Source organism: Podarcis pityusensis (genome assembly GCF_964106645.2).
Source record: "Podarcis pityusensis genome assembly, chromosome: 7".
NCBI classification, from domain to species: Eukaryota; Metazoa; Chordata; class Lepidosauria; order Squamata; family Lacertidae; genus Podarcis; species Podarcis pityusensis.
This window is the reverse complement of record NC_138031.1, coordinates 79052896-79072561: the sequence shown is the minus strand read 5'-3', so window position 1 is coordinate 79072561 and position 19666 is coordinate 79052896. Positions and strand designations below refer to the sequence as shown.

The following is a 19666-nucleotide window of genomic DNA, read 5'->3' as shown; positions in this document are numbered from 1 at the left end:
TTAGATTGGAAATTTTTCAGACAGGACTGATGGAAGTCAAAAATTTGAATAAGATGTAAAAGTATGTTTAATTACTGTTGAAAATGATGTGTTAAAAAAACTAATAAAAATTATATATATAATAATAATGGCTAACAACATACCCCAGCCAGGCCTAGGAAGCATGGAGGACGCTCTCTCTGAGTTTCTTGTCATGTATTTTAACTTCTTTTTTGTGACTCCTATGAAACTGGTCTGTGAGGCACTGGTTACTTCTTGAACCAGTCAGAGAGTTTCCTACCCCTGGTCTTTGAAAATGTGTTCCCACTCTTACATACCCTCCAACATTTCTCCAATTAAAATAGGGACGTCCTATTCTTTAACAGCGACAATTTATTTATACCCCGTCCATCTGACTGGGTGGCTTTCAACATATATAAAAATATAATAAACCATTAAACATTAGGAAAAAAAAACCTTTTCTATACAGGGCTGACTTCAGATGTCTTCTAAAGTTGTATAGTTACTTATCTCCTTGGCTTAGGGGGTTGCAGAACACCATGACCAATCAAAATAGGGATGTCCTACCATACCCTCCAACATTTCTTTGATGAAAATAGTGATGTCCTAAGGAAAAGCGGAACATTCTGGGATCAGATCAGAAACCAGGAAGGCTTCAGTAAATCCAGAGCTGTCCCTGGAAAATAGGGACGCTGCTGTCACAGAAGAGACACAAGTAAAACAACATCTATTCAGCTATAAAGACAGACATGAGAATATGAAAACTGGCTGATTGTCACATGGTAGCCCACATCTGCATGGAAGCCAAATAGGAGAGTCTAGGTCAGGCTTCCTCAACCTCGGCCCTCCAGATGTTTTTGGCCTACAACTCCCATGAGCCCTAGCTAGCAGGACCAGTCTTCAGGGATGATGGGAATTGTAGTCCCAAAACATCTGGAGGGCCGAAGTTGAGGAAGCCTGATCTAGGTGTTCTACTTACCGTCCTCCTTGGGTGTAGTTGCTTGCAAATGTCCTCTGTACATCACTTCTGTGGTGACTTCAGGTTGAGAGCATTAATTCTGTAGGGTTCAGTTACTTTCCTCAGTGATGATTTGATGCCTGGGACCAGCCATCTTCTGCAATAAATGATCCCAGGGAAAAAACTTGGGAAGAATGGGCTGCACCAGAGTAACGTTTTCAACACAGGATTTCAAATAGTGATACAGTGGTACCTCAGGTTAAGTACTTAATTTGTTTCGGAGGTCCGTTCTTAACCTGAAACTGTTCTTAACCTGAAGCACCACTTTAGCTAATGGGGCCTCCTGCTGCTGGTGCGCTGCTGGAGCATGATTTCTGTTCTTATGCCGAAGCAAAGTTCTTAACCCAAGGTACTATTTCTGGGTTAGTGGAGTCTTTAACCTGAAGCGTATGTAACTTGAAGCGTATGTAACCCGAGGTACCACTGTATTTTTTTTAAAATAATTTTTTATTAATTTTCCAATACAATTATACATTTTTATCCAAATTATAACGAAGCATCTCTTTTGGACTTCCTTCAGCTTCTCTGGCAACCATCCATATTTATCTCTTAATTACGCATTCCCTTTATTGCCATTTGTCTTCCCTCTCCCTTCTATTTCTTTTTTGACAATATCTCTCAGTCTTTACAGTGCCTCTCGAAACCTCACTAGCGTTGTTTGTATATTGCATACGTTTTTCAGATACTCTACAAACTTTCCCCAGTCTTCAATGAACTTTTGGTCTCGGGCATATCTGATTTTCCCAGTTAGTTTGTCCAGTTCCGCATAATCTGTCAACTTCATTCTCCATTCTTCTATTGTCGGTAATTCCTCTTGTTTCCATTTTTGAGCCAATAAAGTCCTTGCTGCTGTAACTGCATACAGAAAGAGTTTACAGTCTTTTCTTCTTATTTCTTTTCCTGTAATTCCTAAAAGAAAGGCTTCTGGTTTCTTCACAAAAGTAAATTTTAACATCTTTTTCAATTCATTATAAATCGCCTCCCAGAAACCTTTCACTTTCTTACATTCCCACCACATATGATAAAATGTTCCTTCTTTTTCTTTACATTTCCAACACTTATTACATTCTTTTACATTTTTGCTAATTTTACCGGCGTGATGTACCATCTGTAAAACATTTTCATAACATTTTCCTTCAACGCAGTACATGCAGTAAATTTCAAATTTTCTTTCCACAATTTTTCCCAATTATCAAATTGTATATTATACCCAAAGTCTTTGGCCCATTGTATCATTACCGATTTAACCTCTTCATCTTTCATGTTCCATTCCAACAGTATTTTATACATTTTTGACAGAATTTTACATTCATTGTTTATTATATCTACTTGAAACTTTGAGTCTTTTTCTCCATATCCACATTCTTTTATATCTTTTTAAAATATTTCATTGACTTGGAAATAATGCAACCAATCATATACATGTTCTTTAATTTGTTCATATGGTTTTAGCTTCCATTTTCCCTCCTCTTTAATCACCATTTCACCATATGTGATCCAGTTACCTCTCATATTAATTTTCTTTACACTCATAACTTCTAACGGAGATAGCCAGTGTGGAACTTTTGGTTCCAATAGATTTTTGTACCTGTCCCATACTTCTATTAACGAATTTCTGAAGATGTGGTTCCCAAAACCTTTATGAATTTTCTTCTTATCACACCATAAGTATGCATGCCATCCAAATCTGTTATCAAAACCTTCAAGATCTAATAATTCCTTAATGTCTAATTTTATCCATTCTTTTAACCAGCAAAGGCATGCTGCTTCATAATATAATTTCATATCTGGCAGGGCGAAGCCACCTCTTTCTTTCACATCTGTTAATAACTTATATTTTATTCTTGGCTTCTTGCCCTGCCAAATATACCTTGAAATCACTTTTTGCCACTCTTTAAAAATCCCTACCCCCTTTATAATGGGGATAGTCTGAAATAAAAATAACATCTTTGGAAGCACACTCATCTTCTGCCCCAAAAGGACAGTTTCATTCTGCCCCACACCTCCAGATCTTTCCTTATTTCCTTCCAAACCGGTACATAATTATTCTGGAACAGGTCAATATTTTTAGGTGTTAACCAAATCCCCAAATATTTTACTTTTTTCACCACCTCTATCTCTGTCTGTTGTTGCATTATTTCTATCCTATTTTGCTCCATATTTTTAGCAATTATTTTAGTCTTTTTCTTATTCAGTCTAAATCCTGCCATTTTTCCAAATTGTTCCAAATTGTTCTATTTCCTCCAAAACTTCTTTACCTTTATCTCGCCAATTTCTATTGGGGCATTCAGCTGGTCTTTTTGTTCTGTCGGGATCTTCTGCACCTTTTTTTTCTTTTAGAAATCTTTCTATTTTCTTTATATTGTTCCTTTCTTTATCAGAGGTACCACTGTATAGCAGAAAAAGGGGACGATTAGCATTCTGAGATCAGCAATGGGTTTACTTTCCCCCTTACCCACCCACTGCATAATTATTTGCATAGTTTGCCAATTGGTTCACCCAAATTTGGAGCACTGGATTAAAGTAACCCTAAATTTGGCTCGATGTTGGTCTTATTTCCCCACCATAATGGTATCAAATCAGAGACAAGCAATTGGAGGTTTGCTGTAGCAAGGTGTCCACTCTCAAACATCAGTACGTGAGTATGCTAACCAAACAAAGTCTTAAAATGCCAGTGATAAGAAGAGAAAGTTACCTTATACTGAACCAGACCATTGATCCATCTAACTCATTATTGGCTGACGGAAACTCTTCAAGGTTTCAAGCTGGACATTATCACAGCTCTACCTAGAGATGCCAGGGACATGGGTGGCACTGTGAGTTAAACCACAGAGCCTAGGACTTGCCAATCAGAAGGTCGGCGGTTCGAATCCCCACAACGGGGTGAGCTCCTGTTGCTTGGTCCCAGCTCCTGCCAACCTAGCAGTTCGAAAGCACGTCAAAGTGCAAGTAGATAAATAGGTTACCTTCCTCTGGAAGGAAGGTAAACGGCGTTTCCGTGTGCTGCTCTGATTCGCCAGAAGTGGCTTAGTCATGCTGGCCACATGACCTGGAAGCTGTACGCCGGCTTCCTCGGCCAATAAAGCGAGATGAGCGCTGCAACCCCAGAATCGGCCACAACTGGACCTAATGGTCAGGGGCCCCTTTACCTTTACCTTTACCTAGGGATGCCAGCAATGCAACCTGGGGCCCTCTGAATGCAAGACATGTGCTCTGCCACAGATCTATAGGCCTTTCTCAAAGGAAAATCCCACCCCATCATCGCACCAACACCAGAAAGCAGCTGCACTGTGATTCCTTTTCCTTCTTTGCAAGTGCCACTTAAAAGGGCACAGCAGTTGGCTCATTTCCTTTCCTCTCAACTCAGTTACAAGTGCACTGTGCATCATTAGCAAGGAAAAGGCAGCGGTGCCGTTTGCAATGCAATTCATTTTTCATTTAAACCAGAATGCAGATTACTGCTCAGTGAGAAATTTTCTCCTTTACATTTAGCAGGTAACTTGTATGCTTAGAGCTTGTAAGTGACCCCCAAGTCTCCTTTCCCTTGATGTGGAAGCAGTTCCAGGTTATCCTAAGCCTCTTGTTAGCCAATTAAATCCACTTGTTTTATTTATTAAAGTGTTTAAAAAGAAGGGCTGAAGCAAAGATAAGGCAACTGGGTCAAAATGTCTTCTTTTAATTGCACCAAACTTGCCCCAGAGGGATAGTGGGTAGCTTTATGCTGGAGCTGGTATTTGCAGAGGTTATTTGGAGAACACCAGGGGTTATATTTTATTTCTTTCAAAATTAGTTCACTGGGGAAATCTCATTACATCAGGAAATGGCAGCTGCATTCCCAGCAGGTTTGTTTTGCATGGTGTTGCTGCAGTCAGTGGAAGTAAACCAGGCTTTTGCCAGGTGAACATCTGGCTTCTGGTTTTCCTTGAAGATCCCTAGAGGATGGTTGTTAATGTAGGTTTTTTCCCTTGAATTCCACAGCTAAAGCTCAAAGCACACATTGCTTGTGCTTGACACTCATCTTGGGGTTGGGCTTAAGACAATGATTTAGTAAGAGTGACCCAGGTCTTGTTGTTCCATTGTCATACACACACGACTAAAACAATGTGTAAGACATATCGTGAATTTTCAGCAAGAGATGAAAGCAAAGTTGCACTTCACTGAAATGGGGGCACATTTACAGCATTCAAATTAAGAGCATGGTCACCATCTCTGATATTGAATGGTAGAGTTTATATGAAACCTGCAGTGAAGGAGCTCTCCTCTCTTCTGGGGCCTCAGACTCCATGTATTGCTTAAGAAGCCTAGTTCAAAAACGTACGTTTATGGTTAGTGTCAGGCAGAAGGTAAGACTGTGGCCCCCCTGATGCTCAGTTTCTTGTGAACCAAGTAATGCGGTTGAGTGCTGTGTTTTTGCAAAGAGACACAGGTGGAATCTACGCACATATAAAAAACAATGTGAACATGCTTTTCAAAAAAAGTTTTGAAAAATATATTGAATTTGCCATTGCTCACCATCGCCATCTAGCATAACATTTGTATAATGCACTTTACAACACACTTAAAACATTTCCTTTGCAGCTGTATGGCTGAGTCCACAGTCCTCTTTCTTGTATGGTAATTCCCGACCATTTGCCACAAAAAGAGGGAAGTAACCCACATTTTCTTAAGTGGGAGGAAGTTTCAAGAGTGGCCCCCTTACTCAGAGTCTGTTTTCTTTTGCAGGTGTTATTTTAATTTTTGTTTTTTAATTTAGTTCCATTTATGAACCACTTCCTATGAAGCACCTCAATGTGACTAACGATATCAATGTCAAAAATAAAAGCATACAAAACCGTTTTGTCTATAAAAACAATTTCATGTAAAACATAAAGGAAAATACTGGATATTTGCAGTGCTTTTGTAATACCTCTCTATAAATGCACAAACAGAGTATGTTGGAAGTAATCAGACTCCAAAAGGAGGTAACATAACTTGTAATCCTGCTTCAGATTCCCATGAGGCAACAGCATCACTCCTTTCCTGCTACAGACCTCCTAGACTCATTTCAGTACAACTAAAGTTACAGCTCTACCCACTTTCAAAATTATAAATCGAAACTGTTTTCAACCACGCCCACTGCCAGGTGAAATGTGCAATGCAGAGAAAGGTTAGAGGACATATTGAAAGCCATTAAGGAACAGTAAAGGTAAAAAAGGTAAAGGACCGCTAGATATTTATGTCCAGTCAAAGACCACTCTGGGGTTTCACCACTCATCTCGTTTTCAGGCTGAGGGAGCTGGTGTGTGTCCATAGACAGCTTTCCAGGTCACATGGCCAGCACGACTAAACCGCTTCTGGCGCAATGGGACACTGTGACAGAAACTAGAGCGCATGGAAACACCGTTTACCTTCCTGCCACAGTGGTACCTATTTATCTACTTGCGCTGGCATGCTTTTGAACTGCTAGGTTGGCAGGAGCTGGGACAGAGCAACGGGAGCTGACCCCGTCGCAGGGATTTGAACCGCCGACCTTCCAATCAGCATGCCCAAGAGGCTCAGTGGTTTAGACCACAGCACCACCCACATCCCTTCTTAACCCATTTTGTTAAGACCATTTGTTAACTCCTTGTCATCCGTCACATGACAGGGGAGTCAAAACCGTAGTGATATGCCCATTTACAATACTGAACAGTCTTCTAAACATGATATTTCACCCCCTGTGTGTCTATTTGCATTTATTTGCCTGTGAGCAGTCTGTTTCCTTGCTCCATTGTCCTTATTTGAAGGATCCGTTCCTATGCCTTAGTGAGGAACTCCATCAGTTCCCCCGTGCACAAAAAGACACAGTCTGAATTGAGGGGTCAGGAAAGTTGACAATAATAAGCATATATTTAAATTAACAATATAAATGTGTGATAAGGGATGCAAAGCACATCAAGTGAGAGAACAGCTGCCCACCTTAAGATAACAGCTTTGGGAAAGAGAAAAAAAAACCCCGGTACTGGATGACAGACCACTCAGGATATATAGTTACGGCTGCAGTCCTATACCTACTTACTTGGCTGAAAGCAGAATGAGACTTGCACCTGAGTAGACGTTATAGAATTGCACTGTTCTTGTCACAAAATCTATAAAAAGCACTACAAACCTCCAAGACCCAAGCCTAGGCCAACTAGTAATAATATTATGCTCCTGCTTATTCAAGTAGAGGCAGGCTTCTTCAGCTACATTCTTTAATCATATGTGTTTCCTCTGCCCTTATATGCAATAGAAAAGTGATCTGCATTAGCAAAAGGCTATTTGAACAATATGCGATCTGCTACGACCAGTCCACACATTAATTAATAGGGATAGAAATCTGCCTTTTCATTAATTTATGCTGCTCTTTAGCAAAATCAGAAGCAGCCACTAATGTGCAGTGCAGATGCAGCCTAATGGAGAAAGAGGGAACTCACATCGAATCCCTGGGGCAGGGCGTGCGTATAAACTACACTGCTTTACCTCTCAAATAACTTCTAATAGCAATCAGGATTAACTCTTAATTACATTCCTATGAAGCTGCATAAACTGGAATAATATCAGATTGTAGAAGTGTGTAGGTACATTTATTTATGTAAATGCATGCACATATCCACTCTGGGGGCCAGACTGGGACTGTCCTCCTGGGAAACCACATTTGGGTCATGGCAGCAGTACAAATAAGTGATTTGTGAGTAATAAAGTAAAATAAAATAAAAGGGGGGAGCCATTATTTTTACTTCTAGGTTGTATGAAAGCCTGACATGGGAAGTAGTCGTTTTATATGAAGGCTTCCGATAATGGAATCACACCAGAAAAAAACAGGAAAGAAGTGTGGTCCAACAATGAGGTATAGAGATTACAGAAGAATGCTATCCAGGAGGAATTCCACAGTTTAAAGGCCTGCTATTCAGCAGCCACAGCAGTGAGAAAGTGACAAAATTCTGCATTTAGAGGGGAGGGATTGAATGCAGATGTGTTAAATGGTGGTTAAGAAAGCCCAACAGAGACTCCATCTCCTCAGAGTATTGCGAAAGAACGATGTCAATCAACATTTGTTGATCTCCTTCTACCGGTCCACAATAGAAAGTGTCCTTTCATACTTCATTACGGTGTGGTACGCTGGTTTGACTTTAACTGATAGGAAGTGCCTACAGAGGGTGGTGAACACAGCACAAGATATTATGGGCTCTCCCGTGAATCCGCTGGATGAAACAGCAGAAGAACGTTGCCTCAGGAGAGTAAGGAAAATTCTCAGGGATGATTCACACCCTGGCCGGCACTTTCTTGATTACCTGCCCTCAGGCAGAAGATATAGAAGCATGATTAGTCGCACCAACAGGGTAAAGAACAGCTTCTGTCTGTGGGCTGTTAGGCTGCTGAATGAAAAGATAACAACAGGGCCACTGACTTTTGGGTTTGGTGGGTGTGCGTCAGTAAACGAGGGGAATTAAGACTAAGAGAGCTGAGTGGGGGGTGCTTGTGTAATCTCACTGTATACAAGTTGTACAAGTGACAATAAAGTATTTCAATTTCAATTCCTGCTGCTAATAGCCCACGTGAAAAAGATTGCGGGATTGGAATCAGTCATAAACTATCATGAACAGAGAAGAGGAAGGGTATCCCAGTGTGGGGTGTAGCAAGGACTGAGACACACCGGGGCAAGATGGAGATGGGGAAGGAGAGGTTGGTGTAGGAAGTACTCGCAGGATGATGGAGGATGGGGGTCAGTGCGCAGAAACCAGAGCAGCAGGATTCTGATGGCTTGGGATTCGGACTCGGATGCTGAACCTGAGGAATCCCAGCCTGCACAGGATTCCCCGCCTCCAGAAACAGCTGAGCTGGGGCTGGGGCATAAGTCTGAAGGGTCCTCACCTGTGCTGGATCCTCAGGTGCAGGCATCAGCTGAGTCTGCTCTGGCTCCTGAGGGGATGGAGGACCCATTGTCTGCAGGTGCTCCACTCCCAGCCCCGTCAGGGGAAGCTGAGGTTGCCTCTGGGTCTGGTAACCCTCCAGCCTCTCCTGAGCTGCAGAGGCTCAGGGCAGAGAGGCAGAGGGAACTAAGTTCCCACAGGAGGAGTGCTCACCTCCAGGTCAGGAGAGGCGAATCACCAGAGGATCGGGGCCGCCCTATGCTTCGGGGCAGATAAAAGCCGGCCAGCCCCAGTCCCAAGTTGCGGGAGCAACATTGTTGGTTCCTGCCTGAACCCTGCCCTGCTTTCCTGACAGAACTCCTGACCCGCCCTGGCTCCCTGCTTGCAAGCCTGTTCCTGACTTCATCCAACTCCCTACCCTGCACCCAGCTTCAGCTACTACGGACTGCCTCCATGTTGCACCTTTGACCACGGACCAGACTTGGACCTCGTCTCTCGGGTAACCCACGGGACCAGCACATGGATCCATAACCAGAGCCAGAGGGGCTCCACGAACATGGCAGGCTCTAAGGTGTGGGGAGCGTCATTATCACATGCATCTGGGATTTCAGAAGCATGACTTCCAAGTGGATGGGATACTTCATGTTAGAAATCAAACGCTGGGAATGATAGCCCTCACTACAGCTTCTTCTCTCTAATCTCTACCCATGTGCAAGGCTAGTTGGGACCAGTCAGTCCATTTCCTCTCACTTTTAATAACAAGAGCCTCCCTTATCCTCGTACTTCATATCCTTCTGCTTCATTTCAGTGCATAGCATTTGTCACCATTTCTTTTTGGATTAGTGCGAAAAGTAATAAAACTGCCAACTGGCTGTTTTCCGCACAGACTTCCTGAGGATAGCAAGAAGCCTGGTTTGTTTATTGCTTGTGGTGCCAAAATTTGCTATGTAGCTGGCCCCCAAAATATATATTGTTTGCTGATTAAATGCTTGGAAAGTTGTTTGGGACATTGTCTCCCCAAATCCCATTGAAATGAATGGTGCCTGTTTCAATTACAATGAATATAACTGGCTCATTCAAGAAGTTTGTATAAAAAGTACCACTGCTGCCCAACCATGAAGGGGGAAGACACACACACACACACACACACACACACACACACGCGCACGCGCGCACACACACACACACACACACACAAATGCTCATTTTTGCAAGCATTGTTTGGTTGGAGAACTGCGTCACAAAATTTGGATATGTGCGAATTTCAATGGTTTTGGTTCTCATGTTGATTTGGAAAGTGCAGATTTTATAGATCTGGCTTTAAATCGGGGTCAGCAAACTTTTTCAGCAGGGGGCCGGTCCACTGTCCCTCAGACCTTGTGGGGGGCCGGACTATATTTTGAAAAAATAATAATGAACGAATTCCTATGCCCCACAAATAACCCAGAGATGCATTTTAAATAAAAGGACACATTCTACTCATGTAAAAACATGCTGATTCCCGGACCATCTGCGGGCTGGATTTAGAAGGCGATTGGGCCAGATCCGGCCCCTGGGCCTTAGTTTGCCTACCCATGTTTTAAATGCAAACTGAATCAAGTTTCTCCCAGTGGTGATCATACACAGGGCCCCCAGACGTTTGATGGTTTATTGACCCTGTGCCGCCACGGCGATTGCTTTTTCCGCTGCCACTACCCCGTATCTCACGGGGACACACGGAGTCCAGTCAGTTGTTAACATAAACAAATAATCAAGTTTATTTTTAAATGCAGGAACAAGCTTATGGTTTCAGTTAATTTTTCTTGACAGTTTCTTAATCTTAGTTCCTAACAACTTCAAACTGATTATTCCCAACTATCTATCTGACTCCACCTAACAATTCCTCTCACTCTCTCACAATACAACTCTACCAACCCACACCTAAACCTCCCTCTTCCTTCTTCAACTCCCAAACCTCGACTGACTTTCAAAACCTCCCACTCTAGCTTTTATTCCCCCCTTGCATTCTCACTGGCCAATCACGTCACACCCATTTTAACGCTTTCCTTATGACCCATCCTAGGAGGCAAACGCCACACTCCCATTCCCCTACTTGGAAGTGAACAGATAACCAGTTTAGATCTCTGAAAGCGGCAAGATACATATCCCATGAGTTATCCCAGTCAAAATCCCGGCGGCTGAATTTTCAACTAACTGCCTTTTTCAAACTGTCTTCAAGGGCAGCCCCAAATACCATACATTATGGTCTAAGTGAGATGTCAACAGAGTGTGGAATTCAGACATTCCATCTACTACACAGAGAAGTGATTGAGGCTGTCAAAGTTGATCAGTCATCTGTCAGTAATACAATAACCCCACAAGGCTCTCTGGATCAGAGGCATGCCATGCCAACGTGTGCTCCTTGTCTCTAATACATATTCATTCCTGTCGTTGTTCAGCCAGGCACGTGTGAAATTACACTGATTTTTTTTTTAAAAGTCTCTTACAATGAAGGAGGCTTACAGAATTTCCTAGGGATTAGTCCTTCTCTGAGAATACTATATGAATAAGTTCTTTTGCTCTCATCCACCCAAAGATAAACTTTAAATAATTGACTTTATAAAAAAAAAAATAGCCCAATGGTTTAATGTTTCTAAGTTTTGCATTTAAGGGCAAATTTGCAATCCCAGGCAAAGATTTACGACACTGAACAGAGCCTAATTTCAGTGGCCTTTCTAAAGCTCAAAGATGTAGGAGTGTTATGGAAATGTTAATTAAACAATAAAAATTAGAACGTATGAAAATGCTACACCTTCCATATTACCTTAAAAAAACAACAACTTGACTCTTGACTCTTTGGGATTTAGCCAAACGTGTAAAATGTTGAAAAGTATATGTTATAGTCCTTTGGTACCTCATTACTGAAGATCTTCTTTTTCCGTTTCCATTACTGTCTAGTTATTTTATTCTCAAATCATGTTATTTTGAATTACTGTGATTTCAGGGGGTATCATTTTAAAATTTACATGCTAATGTATGCATTTTATTCAGCCAGTCATTAAATTTGTATCCCACATTTCCTTCAAGGAGCCTAAGGCAGCATATGTATGCAGTGTGGTTGCCTTTTCCCTCAGTTTATCCTCACAATATCCCTGTGAGGTAGATCAGACTGGGTGTGGCTGGGCCAGGGTCAACCAGTGAGCTTCACAGCCAAGTGGGAATTTGAACTCGAGTCTTCCTGCCAACAAAGGTCCGTATAGTTAAAGCTATGGTTTTCCCAGTAGTGATGCATGGAAGTGAGAGCTGGACCATAAAGAAGGCTGATCACCGAAGAATTGATGCTTTTGAATTATGGTGCTGGAGGAGACTCTTGAGAGTCCCATGGACTGCAAGAAGATCAAACCTATCCATTCTGAAGGAAATCAGCCCTGAGTGCTCACTGGAAGGACAGATCGTGAAGCTGAGACTCCAGTACTTTGGCCACCTCATGAGAAGAGAAGACTCCCTGGAAAAGACCCTGATGTTGGGAAAGATGGAGGGCACAAGGAGAAGGGGACGACAGGATGAGATGGTTGGATAGTGTTCTTGAAGCTACCAGCATGAGTTTGACCAAACTGCACGAGGCAGTGAAAGACAGGAGTGCCTGGCGTGCTCTGGTCCATGCGGTCACGAAGAGTCGGACACGACTAAACGACTAAACAACAACAACTCCCTAGTCTTCATTTACCATCACACTAAGAGTTTACACCTTTATATTGGTTCTTTGCTGCAGGAGTAATTTTGACTAAATTTGGTTACATAGGGTTCAAACAACTAATTTCCACGTTGAGACAATCTCTTGACAGAGGGGCATATACAGTTTTGCATGTAGAGATTATCAGGTCTTTCCCATTAGAAGGGTCTCAAGCAGCATAACTGGATTAAATAAATGCCGCTGGTCTTGCTTCTTACAAGAAAGCTGCACATTTTTGCATTTTCCTAACACATATCTTCATTCTTTCACAGATGCATTACAGCACTTACTTCTCTGAGCTGAAAGAAACTGCTAGAGCTTTTAATTTGTATTGCTTTATGACTGGAGAGTTTTAACTGGATTATTTTCTTTGCTGCTGAGTGGTTTTTAATTTTGTTGCTATTTTTATCTTGCTGCTCTTACTAATTGTGCGTTGTTTAGTAGTAGTATTTTTTAAAAATCTATAAATTGCTTTAAAAATACCTTTTGAAATGGTGGAATGTGGAAAGTGGGGTCACTGTTCTTCAATGGTTCCATACCTATCATGTCTGGCGGGTTTAAGAAGGGGGTTACTGGGGTATGTGGGTGCCATGCCCTCGGGCATATGGATTATGTTTTGTTCCCTCTTCTGCTCAACATCCTGCATGAAATTTCTGAGAAAGGTTAGCCAGAGATCTGGAATGAAATATCACCAACATTCTAATGAAACACATCTCTATCTCTCATCTTCATCTATTTCATGTGTAGCATTGATGTCCTGAATAGGCATATGGCATTTGTAATGGGCTGGGTGAGGGCCAATGAAATGAAGTTCCTATTCCCTCTGAAAGATAAGGCCCTAGCTTCGGTGTCTGGTCAGATCCAGCTTCATGGATGGGTATCCATGGGCATCTCTTAGCCCTAACTTGTCTCACATGGTTGTGAAGATAAGATTGAGTGGGAGGAACCTTGTATGTTGCCTTGAGCTCCATGGAGGAAATATGGAATAAATAAATGCAATAAAGAGGTGTACTCCATGGGCATGTGAGAAATGAGGGTGTTGGTTTTTCACATAAACTACAAATGTAACAAGTATGTTTCTGAGCACAATTTAAAGTGTTGGTGCTGACCTTTAAAGCCCTAAATGGCCTCAGCCCAGTACACCTGAAGGAGCGTCTCCACCCCCATCATTTAGCCCAAACAGTCCAGCTCCATGGGCCTTCTGACAGTTCCCTCACTTTGAGAAGAGAGGCTACAGGGAACCAGGCAGAGGGCTTTCATGGTAGTGGCACCTGCCCTGTAGAACGCCCTCCCTTCAGGTGTCAAGGAAATAAACAGCTATCTGACTTTTAGAAGACATCGGAAGGCAGCCCTGTTTAGGGAAGCTTTTAATGTTTGATGTTTTATCGTGTTCTTAATATTCTTTTGGGAGCCTCCCAGAGTGGCTGGGGAAACTCAGCCAGATGGGTGGGGTATAAATAATAAATTATTATAATAAATTATTATTATTATTATTATTAGTTAGGCAGACGTCAGTCCAGATTGACCCACTTCTCATAACTGGAAATGTGGTTCTCGTAACTGGAGATGTTTAGAACTTGTGGTCAGGATGTGGTCTTTTACCTTGACTTAGTGAATAACTGCATAGGAATGTAGACCAAATAAGGAAAATAGTAAATAAGGATAAAGGGGAGCTGAACTAAGGTTAGTGGGAGATATAAACAGAGGCAGGGATGTTAGCAGGGAAATTAGGCGGTCGTGACAGGTTGTAAACCTTGTAGTACCCAGCCAATAGGGAGACAAGGGAGGGAACCTATGCTTTGAGTACAGTGGTACCTCAGGTTACATATGCTTCAGGTTACAGACTCCGCTAACCCAGAAATAGTGCTTCAGGTTCAGAACTTCGGGATGAGAACAGAAATTGTGCTCCGGCGCAGCGGCAGCAGGAGGCCCCATTAGCTAAAGTGGTGCTTCAGGTTAAGAACAGTTTCAGGTTAAGAACGGACCTCCGGAATGAATTAAGTACTTAACCTGAGGTACCACTGTATAGGGAATATAAGCTCATGCTTTGCCAAAGCTTGGGTGTGGCGATCACACAGGGTCCCCGGACGTTTAACGGTCTATTGATCCCTGTGCCACCACTGTGCTCGCTTCCCCGCTGCCACCAACCAGTTACTCTCTGGTAAAACATTGAGTCCAATCAGTTGTTAAAAGGGAACCAAAAAAACCAAGTTTATTTTACAAACATTAACAAGTTTATGGTTTCTCAGATAATATTCCTGTCAGTATCTTAACTTTAGTTTCTTTACCGACCTATACCTTCCTAATACCTTCTGACTGATTATCTCAACTGTTTGACTGACTCCTCTTAACGAATTCTCTCACTCTCTCACACCAGACTAGCCCAACCCACAGACTTATCTTTTCTGTCTCTTCTAACTCCAGACTGTCTTCTCAACTCTTAACTTTAACTCTAACTCCCTAAAAAACCTCTGTGCTTATCAAAGGTTGTCAAAGGCCTTCTCCGCATCTATAAAAATTAAGACTGCTTTTGTGTTTATATCTGTTTGCAAAAGTTCCAAAATGTCAATAATATTCCTTGTATTAGCAAACAAGTGTCTGCCTGGGAGAAAGCCTGCCTGGTCCTTGTGAATTACTTCATTTAAAACTTTTTTAAGTCTACTTGCCAAAATGTCTGCAAATATTTTGTAATCCACATTTAGAAGAGAGATGGGACGATAGTTCTTAAGTTGTGTCTTTTCAGCTTCCGACTTTGGTATCAATGTGATAAACGCTTCCTTCCACGACTCCGGCGCCCTATTCCCCTCCATAATTTCGTTGCTGACCTCCATCAAGGGTTGTATCAAATAATCTTTTAGTGTCTTATAGTACTTGGAGGTCAGCCCATCTGGCCCTGGAGATTTGCCCAATTGCATGTTCTGAATGGCCTGTTCAATCTCTTGTCGTGTTATTTTACAATTCAGGATTGTCCTATTTTCTTGTGACAATTTTGGTAATCCATTTTTCCCCAAAAATTGTTTAATCTCAGCCTCGTCTTGCGGCCCTTGAGTGTATAATTTTTTAAAATATCTCTGGAAACACTTTCTAATGTCCACAGGATTCTGGATATTTCTTCCTTCAATCTCTAAGTTTGTAACTGTATTTAATCTTTGTCTTCTCTTCAACTGCCAAGCTAGCAGTTTTCCACATTTATTCGCCGACTCAAACATTTTTTGTTTCATTAATTTGACCTTCCACTCTATTTCCTGGTTTATCAATTTAGAATATTGTACTTGATAGAGTTTAATTTCTCTCAAAGTTGGCTGTGACTTCGGGTTTAATCTTAACTTCTTCTCTAATTCTTTTATTTTGTCCAGAATCTTGTCTTTTCTCTCATTTTGTGTCCTTTTCTTTACTGCATTCTGTTGTATCAAGAATCCCCTCATAACGGCTTTGCTTGCGTCCCAGACGATTCTTTTTTCCACCGTGGTGTTCATATTTATCTCAAAATAGTCCTTCAGAGCTTTTTGGGCCTTCTTGGTAATCTCCTGATCTCTAAGCAAGTTGTCATTCATCTTCCATCTAAAAGAGCCGGTTGGTAACAGTGTCATGTCCATCTTTACTGCATTGTGGTCGGAGCAGGTCTTTGGGCAGATTTCCACCTTTCTAGCCTTAGGTGCCAGACCTCTAGATATCCATATTTGGTCGATTCTTGTCCAGGTCAGTTGGGCTTCAGAAAAGAATGTTCCCTCTCTTCCCAAGGGGTTCTTTGTCCTCCAGATGTCAATCAAATCCATATTGTCTGTCATTTCAAAAAAAGTTTTAGGTAGTCTGCCGTCTTTTGTAACATTTTGACTTTGTGACTTGTCCATGTTGGTTGATACGACCCCATTCATGTCTCCCATCATAATGATGTTGTTATAGTCCAGATAGTCCAGCATAGTCTCATGCAACTTCCTGTAGAATTCCGCTTTCCCTTCGTTTGGTGCGTAGATTCCTAATATCAAAAGCTTCTCTCCTTGATGTTGTATCTCAATTGCCAAAATTCTTCCATGTTCATCTTTAAATAGGAATTTGGGTGACAGGCTCTCTTTCACATATATCACCACACCTCTCTTCTTTACTCTATCCGAAGATATAAATTCCTGGCCAAGTCTTTTGTTTATTAACACTTTTCTGTGGAGCCTTGTCACATGTGTTTCCTGTAAACAAATAATGTCCAATTGTTCTTTTTTTAATATATGAAATATTTTCTTCCTTTTTTCCGGAATGTTACAGCCATTTATATTCCAGCTCAAAAGTTGCAGAGACATCCTGAATAATTCTGGTTATTTTTCTAGGGGTGGTATCTTATTCACAGGATCTTCAGGTTCCACGGGTGCCGGTACTGCCGGTGCTCCAGGCCCAAAGGGTAGTTCAATTCCTTTTTGAAGGTCCTCTCCATATGTAGACAGAAATTTATCTCTATCTTCCAGTGTTCTGATTTTAACTTTCTTCCCTCTAAAGGTAAAGGATATTCCTTGGGGGAATTCCCACCTAAAAGCAATTGAGTTGCTCCTTAATAGTTTGACAAGTTCAGAGTAGGCGGATCTGAGGTCCAGCAGTTGTCTAGGAATATCTTTGTAAATTTCAATTCTTCTGTCCAGAATGTCCAGTGACTTTTCGTAGTGTAGGCCCAAAATCTTATCCCTTTCCTCCTTTGATCTCAATGTTATCAAACAATCTCTGGGCCTCTCCTTCTTTGTAAATCTTCCAAGCCTGAAAGCTGACACAATTTTAAAGTCCTTTTCCTCTAAATTCCAAAACTTGGAGAATTCTTTAGTTAAGAACTCAGCTAGGTTGCCTCCTTCTGCTTCTTGTACCGACCTAATCCTTAAATTATTCTCACGGTTTCGCAGTTCTATCATAGAAAGATAAATCTGATGTTCACCTACTTGTCTGCAGAGTGGTCTTACCTCTTGTTCTAAATTTTCAAGTTTTTGACTAGTGTCCTCAGCCAATTTCCGATTTTCTACTGTGGCCTCCGTCAACTGTCCAATTGCCTGTACGTTCTGTGCGACTTGTCCAGTTAATCTATTTAAACATTCTGTATTTTGATCAATCTTAGCTGTTTGCTCATCTGCTTTCTTGTCCAAAGATTCCACTCTCTTATCCAGAGATTCCAATTTTTCATAGATTTTCTCTAGGATAGAAGCAGATGATCCTGAGGCCATATCTTCCAATTGTAACTGCTCCGTTTCTCCCTCCCTTGCCTGTGGCAGAACGGCTTCTTCTACCTCTGAAGGCAGAGTAGGTACAGATGATCTACGTATCTGCGAGGCTGAGGTTAGAGTTGTCAGGGTTGTTTGTCTAGTTCTTCCCCTTCTTCTTGTGCCACTCATTCCAAAGTTATCTAAAAGTCAAGGTCAAGCTGAGTTATTCCCATGGGAAAACAGGAGCCCAAAGAAGACAGGAGGCCGGGAAAGGGAAAGTAAATGTACAGTCACTGTTGTAAGTCTCAAATCCTCTAGAGGGAGCTTAAAATGTCTTTAGGGAAGAATTCTAATAAAATTAAAGTCCAGTTTAATGTCCAGGAACCTTCAAAAACAAGTATTTAGCAGAGTTGATGTTAACAGCCACTTTGTTTCTACCAGTGCTTACTGGTCTTTCAGACGGTGTTTCAAAATAGCAAGTCCAAATGCCCTCAGATTGTTGCAAATTCTGATACACAGTAACCAAATCTGCAAAACTGACAGCTCAGTCTCTCAGAGAGCTCAGGCAGCTCCGGACCCTGGGTTTCTCATTCCAATTTATAATTCCAATAGAAGAAAGGTAGATCGATACGAATAAAAGGTACCAAATCATAAGCTTAAAGTCCTTACTTTGTTTAGAAGAAAATTCAGTGGGTGCTCAGATCAGTAGGATTGAAAGTTCTTTTTACGCCTCCACTCCTCCAGCTCCTTGCTTTAAAGTTCAGTGACAGCGGAAGACGGACTTCCTGTTTCCACGTCTCTCCGCTTTCAGCCAAATTCAGTATTTTAGTCTCGAATTTAATATATTCAGTCTTTACTCACGGATTGTTGCTTTCTTCCAAATCAAGAATTTGCAGGAAAAGGGATCAGCGCTCACCGGCAGGACCCACTATTTTTTATAATTTTTATTAATTTTTCTTTTTTTATATTCATTTAAGAAACCTTAAAACATCAATGACTTCCCTTCTTCTCTTTCCATGCTTCATTTTATATAGCAGAAATCCCTGCATATTTTATATAAACTAAACTATTCAGTATTCCATTATTGCATCCATCAAAACTTATTGACACTTTTGAATTTATCTCAATGCAGCCAACGTTTTTAAGTGTACACAACCCCCCCCCATGTATTCAATAAACATTTTCCAATCTTCTTTAAATGAATGTTCTTCTTGTTCTCTTATTCTCTACGTTAGATCCTCAAGCTGCGCATATTCCATCAGTTTAAGTTGCCATTCTTCTTTGGTTGGGTTTTCCATTTTGGGGCTAACAAAACACGGGCTGCCATAGTGGCATACATAAATAACCTTTTTTGACACCTGGGAATTTCCATCTGAATTATCCCCAATGAAAAGGACTCTGTTTTTTGTTTTGTTTTTTTGGAAAGGTGCTTTTAAACATTTTCTTCATTGAAAAATATGTTTAAAAGGACCCATTTCTTACAGTGGACAAAGCTGATCTTCTTGAACATTACCCCCCTCTTCTTTTTGTCCCCCTCTCTTATCTCTGTCTCTTTGGGTAGTAAGTATCCGAAACCGTCTGATAGCTAGGGTTTCTTACCTCTCTGTGCATCTTATCTTCGGACCCTGCTTCTCTGCTCACACACGGCTGGCCATTTCAGTCAGAGGTAAACTGACAGCCGCTGTGCCCACATACTGCAGCTACCCACCTCAAGAAGAGAAGTGAGATGGTGCCCATCTGCTCCTGCCCCTCTCAGTAAAAGACAAAGAGGCACTGTGCCAGTAGTACTGCTGCTGTCTAGGACAGTGTGAGAGAGACTGGACAATGTGATTCTCCCCTGGCTGTAGGAGAGAGGCTAGCCATTGTGACCTCATTCTGATGCTCCCCTGCCCGT

The 19666-nt window shown here is 41.6% G+C and overlaps 1 long non-coding RNA gene across 1 annotated transcript; it reads right to left on the bottom strand.

Annotated features, from left to right (window-relative positions):
- Positions 1-1158: 1158 nt before the first annotated feature.
- On the bottom strand, positions 1159-19621 carry LOC308482107. Its single transcript, XR_013989031.1, has 3 exons — positions 19372-19621; positions 3277-3407; positions 1159-1873 (listed from the first exon to the last, which is right to left on the bottom strand). It is a non-coding gene; the product is annotated as an uncharacterized lncRNA (long non-coding RNA).
- Positions 19622-19666: the final 45 nt, after the last annotated feature.